Source organism: Grampus griseus (genome assembly GCF_964374135.1).
Source record: "Grampus griseus genome assembly, chromosome: 15".
In the NCBI taxonomy this organism is placed as follows: Eukaryota; Metazoa; Chordata; class Mammalia; order Artiodactyla; family Delphinidae; genus Grampus; species Grampus griseus.
In genome coordinates, this window is record NC_139009.1 from 79,737,547 (window position 1) to 79,751,396 (window position 13,850).

The 13,850-nt window shown below is 48.5% G+C and overlaps 1 protein-coding gene across 1 annotated transcript in view; it reads left to right on the forward strand.

The window, feature by feature from the left end:
• CNNM4 (cyclin and CBS domain divalent metal cation transport mediator 4) overlaps positions 1-13,850 on the forward strand; it is a gene marked incomplete at both ends in the record, with an annotated part of 34,369 nt that overhangs the window by 12,197 nt on the left and 8,322 nt on the right. The window lies entirely within an intron of this gene.

Consider the following 13,850-nt stretch of genomic DNA (forward strand, 5'->3'; position numbering starts at 1 on the left):
TACCTTAGCGATCTATAATCCTTCCGGAATTTATTTTTATTTATTATTTATTTATTTTTTGCGGTACGCGGGCCTCTCACTGTTGCGGCCCTTCCCGCCGCCGAGCATAGGCTCCGGACGCGCAGGCCCGGCGGCCATGGCTCACGGGCCCAGCCGCTCGCAGCACGCGGGATCTTCCTGGACCGGGGCACGAACCCGTGTGCCCTGCATCAGCAGGCGGACCCTCAACCACTGCGCCACCAGGGAAGCCCTATTTTTGTTTTTGATGTGTTACAGGTCAAGATTCTTTTTTTAAAAAATCCATATGGATGTCCAACTACTTCAGTAGAACTCATTGAAAGGACTGTCCTTTCCTCACTGAACCATGGTATATCTGCAGGTCTGGACCCTCTTCCATTGGTCTCTTTATTTTTCCTTGTTCCAATACTCATTGACATAATTGCAGTACTTTTACAGTAAGCTTTGGTACCTGATAATGTTCAATACTTTGTTCTTTGTTCTTCAAGATTGTTTTGACTATTCTTAACCTTTTTTGCCTGGGAATTTTATGGAATTGCATTGACTCTATAGATAACTTGAAGACTTGACATCTTTATAGTAATGAATCTTCCAGTCTACAAACATGGTTACCCCTCCATTAGTTCATGCTCTCTTAATTTCTTTCAATAATATAGTCATTTTCTGTGTAGAAGTCTTACACTTCTTTTCTTGATTTATTGCTAGGCATTTGGTGATTTTAAGCAGTGTCTTGAAAGTTTTATTTTTCATTTGTTTGTTACAGATTGTTCCAACCAGGGTGTATTGTAGTTCAGTTCTGGTGCCAACCACCTGGCATTAGCATCAGTCCCCATGGGTGTAGGGGCTCAGTCCTCCAGAGACGGCTCTCACCTCAGATGCCAGCCTCAAGTGGGGTCCCCTCCACCTGTGTACATCTGACCAACTGGCTATACACTCAGGGGTTTTCATGACTCCCCCTTAGGTTTGATAATTCGCTAGAATGGCTCACAGAACTCAGGAAAGTGCTACACTGACGATTACAGTTTTATTTTAAAGAACGTACCTAGGATGGGGTCTGTCAGAGGGACAGGGAGCTTCCATGCCCTCTCCCTCTGGAGCCAGAGTGTGTCACCCTCCTGGTACATTGGTGTGTTCACCAACCTGGACGCTCCACTGAGCTCTGGGATCCAGAGTTTTTATCATCAGGACTTCCTTAGCATATGCTTGATTAAGCCATTGGCCTTCCCTGGAGGTATGGCCTTTTGTGCCCTCTTCAGTTTAACTGGTGACCATCTCCAGTCTCTCTAGGGTCCCACCTAGAGTCATCAACATTATTATTATTATTTTTGGCTCCTCCCCGAAACTTGTGGGATCTTAGTTCTCCGACCAGGGAGCGAATCCGGGCCCTCAGCAGTGAGGGCCCAGGGTCTTAACCGCCAGGGAATTCCCTAGAGTCGTCTTATTAACATCACAAAGACACTCCTGTCACTCAGGAAATCCAAGGGTTTTGGAAACTCTGTGACAGGAACTAGGGTCAGAGACCAGCTATATTCACAAGGATAGAGAAATGTAGTTAATTTTTGTATAGTGACTCTGAATTCATTGACCTTGCCAAACTGACTATTTAATTCAAATAGTTTATTTTAGATTCTTTTGGCTTTTTTACACATATAATTATGTTGCCTATGAATAATGGCAATTTTATTTATTTACTGCTAAACTTTATACATTTTATATCTTGTTCTTGCCTTTTTCACTGCCTAGGACATATAGGATCATGTTGACCTGGTGACAGTGGGCATTCTCGTTTAAATATCTGCTGAGATGATTGAATGATTAATCTCCTTTTTTTCTCAATTATGCTGATTGATTTTTGAACGTTAACCCTTAAATATTTGTTGTATAACTGGAATAAACCTGACTTAGCCGTGATGTATTCTTTTTACGCGTCATTGGATTTGACTTGCCAATATCTTTGTTTAGAATTTTGGCATCTACGTTCATGAGAGAGAGAGGCCTATAAGTATTTCTTCTGCCATTAAAAAAAACATTGAGGAAGATATTATTACAAGGTATCCCCGTTAGGTTTTTGTTTGCTTGTTTGTTGTGGCAGGAAAAATAATTGCCTAATAATTGAGTCCTTTTCCCTCTTTTAACTAATATTTCAGTTTAGGCGAGCAAATTTGAATGTAGCAAGTAATTATCTCACCCTCTCCCTCCCCGTTTCCTGCTTCTCCTTCAGACAACCAGTATAAGCGTCTTACATCACCGGCAATGTTGCTGCAGTTTTTCTCCTTCTTTAGGGTTTTTTTTTCTTTTCTCCTTCAGATTTTGATATCAAGGTCTAGAATGATTTTAACAGTTTACAAATTATTTGGAAACGTGTATGATTACCAGGAACCAACTGGGCTTCACCAATGGAAACAGAACAAAACCCCTTTTTTTTTTTTGTGACGGGGGATAGGATTACTAGGTTAGTTCAGGAGAAAACTAGTCCCAGACTTAATGTTATCTTGAGGTTAACATTTAAGAGAATTTCCTATTATATCTTCATGAGTAACATGCAACATGTGGGCTCATTAACAGTGGTCCAGTTTTTAGGTTGATTTGCCCGTAGATTATTAGCTGGTTGCACAAACAGATCCAAAAGAGCAGATGCCTCTGAAGGCAGTAAGTGTGCTGAGTCTGTGAGCGGTCCTGCGGGGAGTGGTGAGGAAGGGGCTTCTCCTCAGGGGTGGGGGCTGGGGCGGGAGGCCAGATGGCCAGGAGCTGGGATTCCAGGGGGAAAGGCCAGGGGAGCTCCTGAGACCAGAGGACGGGTGGAAAGAGAGAGAAGCAGTTTGCTGGAAGGGTCCAAAGTCAAAAGGAGGCTGGTGGTGCCTTCCTCCACTCACAGGCATGTCAGCCGGGCCAGCGCCTTCTCTGCACTTTATTTCTTTCCACTGTGTAATGTAGCTCTAGTTCTCTGTGTTCCTCTCCACCCTCCGCAGCATCCCTGGCTGTGTCCTCCAGGAGAGGTTTCCACATCTCTGAGGACCAAGACACCAGCAGTTGGTCTGAGCTCACTCCTTAGATAACTTAAGAAACTTAAAAAAAACCCCAAAAAACCCTCTCCTTTGAGCCAGGTATTCCCCTTCTAGAAATCTATCTTAAGGACATGGAGATAGATCCAAATATATTTATTATGAGGATTTTCATATTGGCAGAAAAAGGGGAAGGGCACAGTTTAAGAGCCCAATGGGGCTTGAGATTATGTACACATGTGTGCAATGAAATATTATCAGGCCATTCAATTTTTACAAATATTTCTATGACATGGGCAAATACAAAGAATGCAAAGTATTTAAAAAACGGAGTACAAGGGCTTCCCTGGTGGCACAGTGGTTGAGAATCTGCCTGCTAATGCAGGGGACACAGGTTCGAGCCCTGGTCTGGGAAGATCCTACATGCCGCGGAACAACTAGGTCCGTGAGCCACAACTACTGAGCCTGCGCGTCTGGAGCCTGTGCTCTGCAACAAGAGAGGCCACGACTGTGAGAGGCCCGCGCACCGCGATGAAGAGTGACCCCCGCTTGCCACAAGTAGAGAAAGCCCTCACACAGAAACGAAGACCCAACACAGCCAAAACTAAAAATAAATAAATTAAAAGAAGGCTCAACATTAAAAAAAAAAAACAAAAAAAAACGGAGTACAAAACTATTTACATTATGATCCAATTTGTGGAGAAAACATATAATATTTTATCTATGTATGTTAATTTTAAAAGACCAAAGAAAACAAGCAGTTACCAGTACTTATCTTTGGAAGGTAGGATTAAAAGTGATCTTAATTTCCTTCTTTCTACTTTTGTTACCACAATCAGAAAAAAAAAAACATGTAAAAATTAGTTAGATGTAAAAAAAAAAATTACAAGAAAATTGGGGAAGTTAGAGTGCTGACTGTTGATAGTCTTAAGGAATTATATGTTTGGGTGTGATGATACTGTTGTGGTTTTGTTTTTTTAAAGGGTCCTTAACTTTTAGAGATACTCACCAAAATGCTTGGGTAAAAGTTACAGATGTTTACAGATAAGATCTGGGATTTCCTTCATAATAAACCAGTGGAGCTGGTGGGGTGAAAGAGGAAACAGGATTGGCCAGAGGAGTTGTTAATTGTTTAAGGTAGGTGAAGGGTGTAATGATATTATTTCCTCTCCTTTTGTATAGGCTTTTATTTTCCATCATAAAAGGTTAAAAATTAGAGACTACTAGTTAACTGAAAAATCAAAGCCGTGAAGACCTGTCCTGAGAATTAGAGAACAGTCTTAGGGTTCCCCCACATCCATTTGTCAACAGCTTGACCCCAGGGGCGCTTGGGTTAAAAGAAGGCTATTTGGAGAAGTCCCATTTCTGAATCCCAGCTTGCTCACCTCCTCACAGTGCTATTCTGGGCAGGACCTCTCTGAGCTGGGGTTTCCTCCTGTGAAGAGTGGGGTTGGTCGTAGGAGATGCTCTGATGAGGGGAGGGGAAGGGCGGGACAGCACCCTGCCCTCCTCCCCCAAAAGTGCTCGCCCTGACTGCTCAGTGCCTGGGGGGAAGTAGACCCTGAGGGGGGACACCCAAGCGTCTATGTCTACGGTGCAAAGGGACAGCGAAGGTGTGGCCACCTTTTCAAGGCTGTTCTAAACAGAGCTCTTTAAACTTTTTTGATTGTGGACCCTATTAGGAAAAAAATTTTTTTTAGTTTGTATCTCCATTCATTCAAAAATTATATACATGTACTGTTTTTCTAATACATATATTATAAAAAACAATTTTAAAGAAGTAAAAATGGAATAACCATTATTTTAAAATGTCTTGCTAATAGTTATCACTTCCTATTATCTCTAGCACACACTTTCATATACTTTCTCAAGGCACAAAATACCCTTTTGCTGGGATTCATCATTACTGACAGTGGCTGGACGTCTGTGTTTCACATAGTTTTTCTTTGTTTTGAATCATTTTGGCCAGTCACTCAGCCCTGACTCCATCCTTACTGATTTTCCCCCGATGCTGGTTGAGGCAGCAGGTGGTGAGAAGGGCAGCTTTGGCCTTTGTTGGCATCTGTGCTCTTCATTCTGGGATTTCCTTGCCCAGACAGTTGTTAAGCAACTGTCCATTTTGCGAGCTTTGCTTTGGTCCCGTGTACTCCACGTCGTGTGTAAACCCCTGTCTGCACTGGCTCCCAGTCTGCTGGAGTATGAGTGAGTGTGTATGTGCAGGACATCCGGAGCCCCGTGGTCACCTGCGGTGACTGGTGACCAGCTGGCTTGCAGGCCTGGTCCAGGCGCACCCGTGGTCAGTCTGTGTAGAAACAAAAGCTAAAGTTGCTTATTTATCTTGGATTAAAAATAAACAGAAACTGTGTAAGGGATGAGTACCCCGTTGGGAGACCCTGTTCTGAAAGGTCCCGGACGGGCCGTGACTGCGTTGTCGTCTTGCTCGGGGTGGCTCGGCTTGTCGATCTCCTGGTCAGTCTCTAGAACCCCTTTTACCTGCAGACCCCTGTCTGTTTTGGCAAGTGGGCCCCAGTGTCTCCATTTCCATTTCTCTTTTCCATGCAGCTGTCCTCCTATCACTGTCTTTTTTTTTCTGCTTTACTCTGTTTTACCTTTTGTCTTGCCTTACATTTTCATTTCCTTCCTTTTAAAAACATAACCCGTTGGAGCTTCCCTGGTGGCGTAGTGGTTAAGAATCCGCCTGCCAACGCAGGGGACACGGGTTCGAGGCCTGGTCCGGGAAGATCCCACATGCCGCGGAGCAACTAAACCCGTGTGCCACAACTACTGAGCCTGTGCTCTAGAGCCCGCGAGCCACAACTACTGAGCCCACGCGCCTAGAGCCCGTGCTCCACAACGGGAGAGGCCACCGCAATGAGAGGCCTGTGCACCGCAGTGAGGAGTGACCGCCGCTCGCCGCAACTGGAGAGGGCTGGCGCGCAGCAGCGAGGACCCAATGCAGCCAAAAATAAATAAAAATAAAATAAATTTATCAAAACCAAACAAAAACATAACCCACTATAATGCGGTATTTTCACTGGTGATATTCATTGGCTAGCTTGCCTGTCGGGCACCTGCTGTATATTGAGCCTCATCTGGACAAGGAGGCATGAGTCAAGAACCGCCCGGGTGAGTGTAAACCGGGACCCACACTGGGGAGGGCAATTGGGAGTTTTCTATCAAATTTGCCCTTTGACCTGTGACTCCACAACTATAAATGTATCTCACGTGGGTCAAAAATGGTGGACATACAGGGATCATCCTTACAGCATTGTTTGCAGTAGAAATAAACCTGGCAACAATAATGTGTTCATCAGCAGAAGGGAGAGGGTCAGATCCACATCCACTCTGGTGCCCACAATCCGAGCTCTTGGGCCACGGAGTGGGGAGCAGCTCTGCGCTCCAGTGACCTCTCTGAGGGCAACATGTGAGGTGCAGAAAAGTGTACCTTGTATTTTTAATTAAAATAAAAGTAATATATTTATTGTAGAAACTTTTAGAAAGGTGGAAAATGATTAAGAAATAAAAATCAAAGTCACCCTCATCCTACCACCGCAAATGTTTTTGTTGCGTTTTCTTCTAGTGAGTCAGCAATGAACTGTATTGCTTCTCCCCCTTAAAATGAGACATCCTTCTTCTCTTTTCTGATTATAAATGTAAAAATTAAGTAAAACATGTTGACTTTAAAATGCATCAAGCAAAAGCAAAAGAAACCAGTATTGCTCTTACTGTCCTGTTTTGTAACTTTCTGCTTTACACAAACAGTGAACCACCGTCTTTTAAAATAAATCTGTATCTACATCAGCCTTTTTAGTGGCTGCAGTACTGTGTCATAAACCACACTGGGTGGACCCTCCTGGGCACACCTTGCACATGGCTTGGGCACTTCCTTTGTGCTAAGATCTTTCCTAGAAGTGAAAGAAACGGAGTCCAAGGTCTTATACATTTTACATCTTGACGCATACTGCCAGGTCATGACGGAAAAATGTCGTTGTTCTCTCCAGTACTGCACTCTTTTAGTCACCACAGTCTTATATTTTAATTTATATTAAAATTAAGGACCTCCTCAGTGCTTTTTTTTTAATTAAAAAAATTAAAAAAAATTTTCTCACTGTTCTTTTAAATTCCTTATTGATTAAACAACTTCCATCCGGCCCTCCCCAGTCCGGCCGGCCCTCTCTGCCCTGGATGCTCTGCAGTATTCTTTTTGCATGTAACTCTCCCACCCCCTTGGAGCTGAGTTGGGAGGGCTGTGCTCTGCCCTTCTGGTTCCTCTGTCACCCTGGCCCCTGGCTTCTTGCTGGGATGGGCCACGGCTCTTCCTGCTGGCTGCGGTCAGGCTATTAATCATCAGCCTAATCCTGCCCTGGCCGGTGGAGGGCGGCGGAGGAGGGGGATTCCCAGGAAATCAGGGTGCCCGTTGTCTGCAAGTGCAGACTCATCGCCCAAGGCTATGTCTTGGGCAATGGGTCTGCACTTGGCAGGTGTCTGCCTGGCCAGCTCCTCTCCCCATGGGGGGTGCCTGAGAGCTCAGGGCCAGTCTTGGAACCTGGGATGGCAGGAGGTGGGACCTGCCGGGAGGCCAGCGAGGGAGGCCAGAGAGAGAGGCCAGAGAGAGATGCCAAGGACACCATCTTGGGTGGCGGTAATCCCTCGTCTGATCTGGGGCCCCTGGATCTTCCCCATGAGAAAAGGCAACTGGAGCTGGCGAGTAGGGCCTCTCGGAGCCCTTGTGGACTTTGAAACTCAGCACTTAGTAATGTGTTTTTCTTATGATCTTTGAGAGACTATAAAGGTTTTTTACGGGGCGGGGGGAAGGGGGGAGGAGGACACAGCTGTTTGCTAAAATGGGCATTGTGGGCGGTGGAGGACTGGGCTTTCCAGGGCCCCTGGAGACCTCCCTGTATGTTTCTAGCAGAGTTTGGAGCATCTGCTGTGCACTGGGTGAGGGATGGGGGGCTCTTGGAGAGAAGTGAATCACGGTGCAGGCCAGGCTGAGCTGCATCCTGGTCCTGGTCCGCGGGGAGCTGGATGCCAGGCAGCCGACGGCACAGCCCGCGGCCTTCCAAGTGCTGGGAAAGGAAGAACTGGGGCGGGGCGGCGCGGGGGCAGTGAGTGCCAACGGGCTGGTGGAAGGGTAAAGAGGTTGTTGAGGGACTCAGGCAGGTCCTCCCTCTGCTTGCCCCCTCTTCCAGGTGGGAGAGGGCAGTGAAAGAGGCCCAGGCTTGCTGTCTGCATCTGCCGATCCCGCGGGGGTTTCTAGAGGCCTCGTGCAGCTTTCTGACCTGGACAAAGGCTGACAAGGGCGGAGAGGGCAAGCTTGCAGCCAGATGTGGCCCAGAGGTGACCTCAGGACAGCAATTTCAAGGTGCCTCCTTCCCTTCCCCACAGCCAGGTTGCCCCTTCCTAGCAGTGCTTGAATCTAGAAGGCTGAGGAAGCTCCAAGCCCTAGCAAAGCAGTGTGAGAGTATTTTTAAGAGTTTCTTTCTTTCTTATGTGTTTCTTTCTAATTATACCATTGTTATGGAAATTTTAGAATTTCTATTTAGGGAAGTATAAAAAAGAAAACAGAAACCATACTGAAACCCCCATACTGTTAGGTTAAACCATATGAATTGAAATTGTCTTTTTTTTTTTTTTTTTGGTCAAAAATAGTGAAATATCAGCAATTTCATAGGGGGCAGCCAAATATAATCATTTTGCTACATTGTCTCAGCCTTCTTTTCTTTGAATAAGGACTGCCTTGGAAAACGTGGGATTCTCAGCTTTTGGAGTAGATGTATCATGTCAATTTTCATGTTTCATTTCTCACCCCACTTCTCCCCCCAAAATCCAATTATCCAGTTGAATGGATACTAATAATCAAATGAGGTAACTCATTAAAATGAAATTCTGTGTTAGATTTAAACTCCATACAATGAGAATCATAAATGTAAGTCCTAAGTTGATCCTCTTATTCTAAATGGTAAATCAGTTAATAGTAATTTCTGAATTACTGTTCAGAAGCTGCTTTTTTTTTTAAAGTCATCACCTCCCGTTGCTTTTTTTAAAAAATATTTATTTATTTACTTGGTTGCACCGGGTCTTAGTTGCAGCTCGCCGGCTCCTTAGTTGTGGCACATGGGCTCCTTAGTTGTGGCATGCAGACTCTTAGTTGTGGCATGCATGTGGGATCTAGTTCCCTGACCAGGGATCGAACCTGGGCCCCCTGCATTGGGAGCATGGAGTTTTTTTTTTGTTTTCTTTTTTGTTTTTTCAGTACGCGGGCCTCTCACTGCTGCGGCCTCTCCCATCGCGGAACACAGTCTCCGGACGTGCAGGCTTAGCGGCCACGGCTCACGGGCCCAGCCGCTCCGCGGCATGTGGGATCTTCTCGGACCGGGGCATGAACCCGTGTCCCCTGCATTGGCAGGCGGACTCTCAACCACTGCGCCACCAGGGAAGCCCAAGGGAGCATGGAGTTTTAACCACTGCGCCACCAGGGAAGTCCCTACAGAAACGTCTTGATTACTAAAATTCAGAATAATTCTTTGCCTCGTCTCCGTCCCTCTCCCGCTTCCCCCATTGGTTATGTTTCTTTTCCTAAGGCACATCCACATGAACTGTGTCATCCATTCCACAAACATTCATTGAACACCTACTTTGTGCTGCTTGCTGTTCTGAGTTTTGGGAACACAGACGACAGCCTCTGATATGATGGAGCTCTCAATCTAGTGGGAGAAGATGGTCCATAAAACGACAAACACAAGGAACAAGCATGTTCTATTTTTTTTTAAATTTATTTATTTTTGGCTGCGTTGGGTCTTCGTTGCTGTGCGCGGGCTTTCTCTAGTTGCAGTGAGCGGGGTCTACGCTTCATTGCGGTGCGTGGGCTTCTTCTCATTGCGGTGGCTTCTCTTGTTGTGGAGCACGGGCTCTAGGCGCGTGGGCTTCAGTAGTTGTGGCTCACGGGCTCTAGAGCGCAGGCTCAGTAGTTGTGGCACACGGGCTTAGCTGCTCCACGGCATGTGGGATTTTCCTGGACCAGGGCTCGAACCTGTGTCCCCTGCATTGGCAGGCGGATTCTTAACTACTCCACTACCAGGGAAGCCCTCTATTGTTTATTGTAGGTGATAAACTAAAGACCAGGGTTGTGGGGCTGGAGGAAGTGTTGCAGTACTCAGTGAGGCCCTCTGGGTAGGCCAAGGTGACGTTTGAGCAGTGAAGGAAGACCCGAAGCTGGCTGAGTTGGGCAGGTGTGTGGGGGAGGAGCAGGCCAGGCTGAGGGAGCAGCCTTAGGAGTTTGAGGAAGAGCCAGGAGGCCGAGCGGCACAAGTGTGAGAGAGCAGGGCAGCAGGAGGGCTTTGGGCCCCAGGCCGCTGCGAGGAGTATGCTGTCTACCTGGAGTGATACGGAGCCACTGAAGGGTTTGGTGACGTTATAACTTCTCCTGTAAGAGGGTCCCCCTTGCTGTGGTGTTGAGAGTAGACTCAGGTCCAGGATGAAGACTTGGGGTCTCACCCTCTGGGTGAGAGGAGGTGCACGTGGCTCAGCACGCGGCAGTAGCAGTGGAGGCTCCCAGAGGAGGTTGGATTCTGGATGTCCGTTGCAGGCAGAGCCGATGGGATCCACTGAGTGGGTTGGATGTAGAAGGGTAGAGAAACAGAGGAATCAGGGACTTCCCTGGCGGTCCAGCGGTTAGGACTCCACGCTTCCACTGCAGGGGGCCCGGGTTTGAACCCTGGTTGGGGAACTAAGATTCCGCATGCCGCACAGCGTGGCCAGGAAGAAAAGCAATAGAGGTGGCAAAGTTTATTCCCCCAGGGCCTCATCCACTGGATGGATGGAGATTGGGGAGGTCTGGAGGAAGGGCAGGAGCTAGGTTTTGGCCGACTTAAGTTCAGGATGTTAGACATCCACGTGGAGCTAGCTGTCAGCGAGCAGCTGGCTGGATATGTGAGTCTAGAGAGCACAGGAGAGGGCTGGGTTGCTCATACTTATTTGAGATGCCTTGACTTATAATTTGTATTTAAAGTCCAGAGGCAAGGGACCAGGTGCAAGGACTGAGCCCTGGGACCCTCTCTTCTCAAGGAGAAGCAGCAGCCCTGAGGTCAGAGGAACACCAGGAGAGCCGTGTCCTGGAAGCCAAGGAGAAGGGAGGATTTCCAGGGGGAGGGAGAGAGTTGGCCCCTTGTCAGAGACTGTGGCCTGGGCAGGTCATCTGAGACTGAGACCCCACCGTTGGAGGTCATTGGTGACCTTGGCAAGAGAGGTTCTCTGACCAGGAGGGGAGATGGTTCTGCTACGACCCAAGAATGGCCCCTCTGGGCAGATAAATTAGAAGGCGGCAGATATGGCCCAGGGTCCTGTGCCCGGGCCAGCAGAGGATGACTGACTGGCCCCCAGCCCAGCACCTTTGCATGGGGCCCAACTGGCCAGCCACAGTCAGTGCAGTGTTCCAAGCTCTTAGCCTGCAGAGCAGGGCTGGCCGTGGGCCATGCCCCAGGTTGCCTTACCTACAGGGTACCTGTCTGCAAGGTGCTGCCACTAGAGGGCGCCCACACCCACCAGTGGATTCCACAAAACAAGGTGCCCCAGAGAGGAGCAGGGAAGGGGCTGAGAGGGGCTCAAGGAATCTGCTCGTTTCATCCACAGGAGGGGCATTTCGGTCCTTCAGAGGAGCCACCCACCTTTCCCTGTGAGGCCCAGTGTGACCCGTGACTGTTTTGTGGGTCAGGACTTGTTCTGAGTCTGTGGGTTAATCAGAGGGTTCAGTGGGGACGGGGACGTTTTCTCAGATTACTGGAGCTGTGTCTTCTCTGCAGGCGCTCTGACTTCTGGGCTGTGAGCAAAGACCTGCGGACTGAGCCACACCCACCCTGTTCTCTGGGGCTCAGTCTGCGGCAGGTTAGGCATGGAGGGTCCTTGTTCACCCCCTCTCACCAGTTTCCCTTTGTTCGCTTTAATTTTGTTTTTCCCCCTTCATTTTTTCTCAATTAAAAAAAAAAACTGTAGAAGTAAAACATGCCTAGCAAGTAGAACGATATAGAAGGGTATAAAGTAAGGGATAACACGTCCCCTCCCTCAAACTCCACATATCCCCGAAGGTGCCCATGGTTATCTCCTCCAGACACTAACAGGGTAGTTTACACCTCACCGGCCCTCGCAGGCAGATGGCAGCACGCACTCTGTCCCGTTATAGCCTCTCCAGGGCTTCCTTCCACAACGTGGTTCATCCGGCTGTGCCGCGTTCTCCCCAGAACAGCAGTGGCTCCTGTTAAGGACTGCTGCTCCATTGCTCTCGAGGTTTGAGGTTGTTAAAAAGAATGTTCTGATGAACCCCTTTGCTTGTTCTGTCTTTCTACGTTTTGAAAATTACATCCGTAGAGTAAGTTCCGACCCATGGAATTTCCAAGTCCAAGCTTAGGGACCCTGAATTCTGAGACATGCCGCCAACTGGGCCTCCTGAAATGTGTGCCTGTTTACCTGCCCACCCACCAGAGTGCCTGTGGGGGCCTGCGTGTCTCCCCAGCACTGGGCGCTCCCAGCTTATTAGGGTGTGCCGTCTGGAAGCAGCAAAAGCTCCCTTGCTCTAATTCTGGTTCCCGCCTGATGCCACAACTTAACTGGCTGCCCCAGGCCCCTCAGAGCATCCCTTCTGTCTCCAGAGAGCGCTCCTGCATGGGCAGCACTGACAGGTGAAGAGGCCGGGGGGCCGGACACCAGGGTTCTGACCCTGACTGCCTGCTGCCTGCTGAGGACCTTGGCCGAGCTCTGGGTCTTGCCGGCTCAGCTCTGAAGACACTGGAAAGTTTTAATCGAGCCCATGGTTCTTCCTGGCAAAGCGCTGAAAGGTTTTTGACCACGACTGGAAATAAGGATACCACAGTGACCGGCACCTTGTGCAAAAGTTTCACACACACAAAAACCAACCACACAGGGCTTCCCTAGTGGCGCAGTGGTTAAGAACCCGCCTGCCAATGCAGGAGACACGGATTCGAGCCCTTGTCCAGGAAGATCCCACATGCCGCAGAGCAACTAAGCCCATGCGCCACAACTACTGAGCCTGCGCTCTAGAGCCCGCGAGCCACAACTACTGAGCCCGCGTGCCACAACTACTGAAGCCCGTGCACCTAGAGCCCGTGCTCCACAACAAGAGAAGCCACCGCAATGAGAAGCCCACGCACCGCAACGAAGAGTAGCCCCCGCTCACCGCAACTAGAGAAAGCCCACGCACAGCAACAAAGACCCAATGCAACCAAAATAAATAAAAAATAAATCAATTAATTAAAACAAAACAAACCAAACAAAAAAACCCAACCACACAAACAAAACAAGTACTTCCCCCCATGTGGTGTACTCTGCGATTTTTCACTTTATTTTTCAAAATGCTGGTCCCAGAACTGGCATGTCTCTGTTCTCCCTCAGAGGCCCCTAGGAGTTATGGGGATGCATCCTGGGGCTGGGATTCCCCGAGGCCTTAGAGACCTGGAGAACATCCTCTGCGCACCATGCGCTAGAGTCAGGGCTGAGACTGGGGCACGCAGGGGAAGCTGACTTGACCTTCACAGCTCTCCGGGCCTCCCCCCTTAGGCTGCTCTAGACCCGTGTCCCCGTGTGTGGGTCACACAGTCCCGTTCAACCCAGAGTGGGGGCCGGGCCCTTTTTGGCTGTCACCCTGTCATTGTCACGCGCTGGGGCGAGGGGCACGAGAGCAGTGTGGGACCCCAAAGGAGGGCCTGGGAAGCCCTGCCGCCCCACAGAGCTTCTGTGGAGGGTCCTTCCTCCCCATCCTCTGCCTCCTAACTTTCTTTCTTGCCTCCAAGGGTGGCCCTCCTCTAATTATAGTTCCTG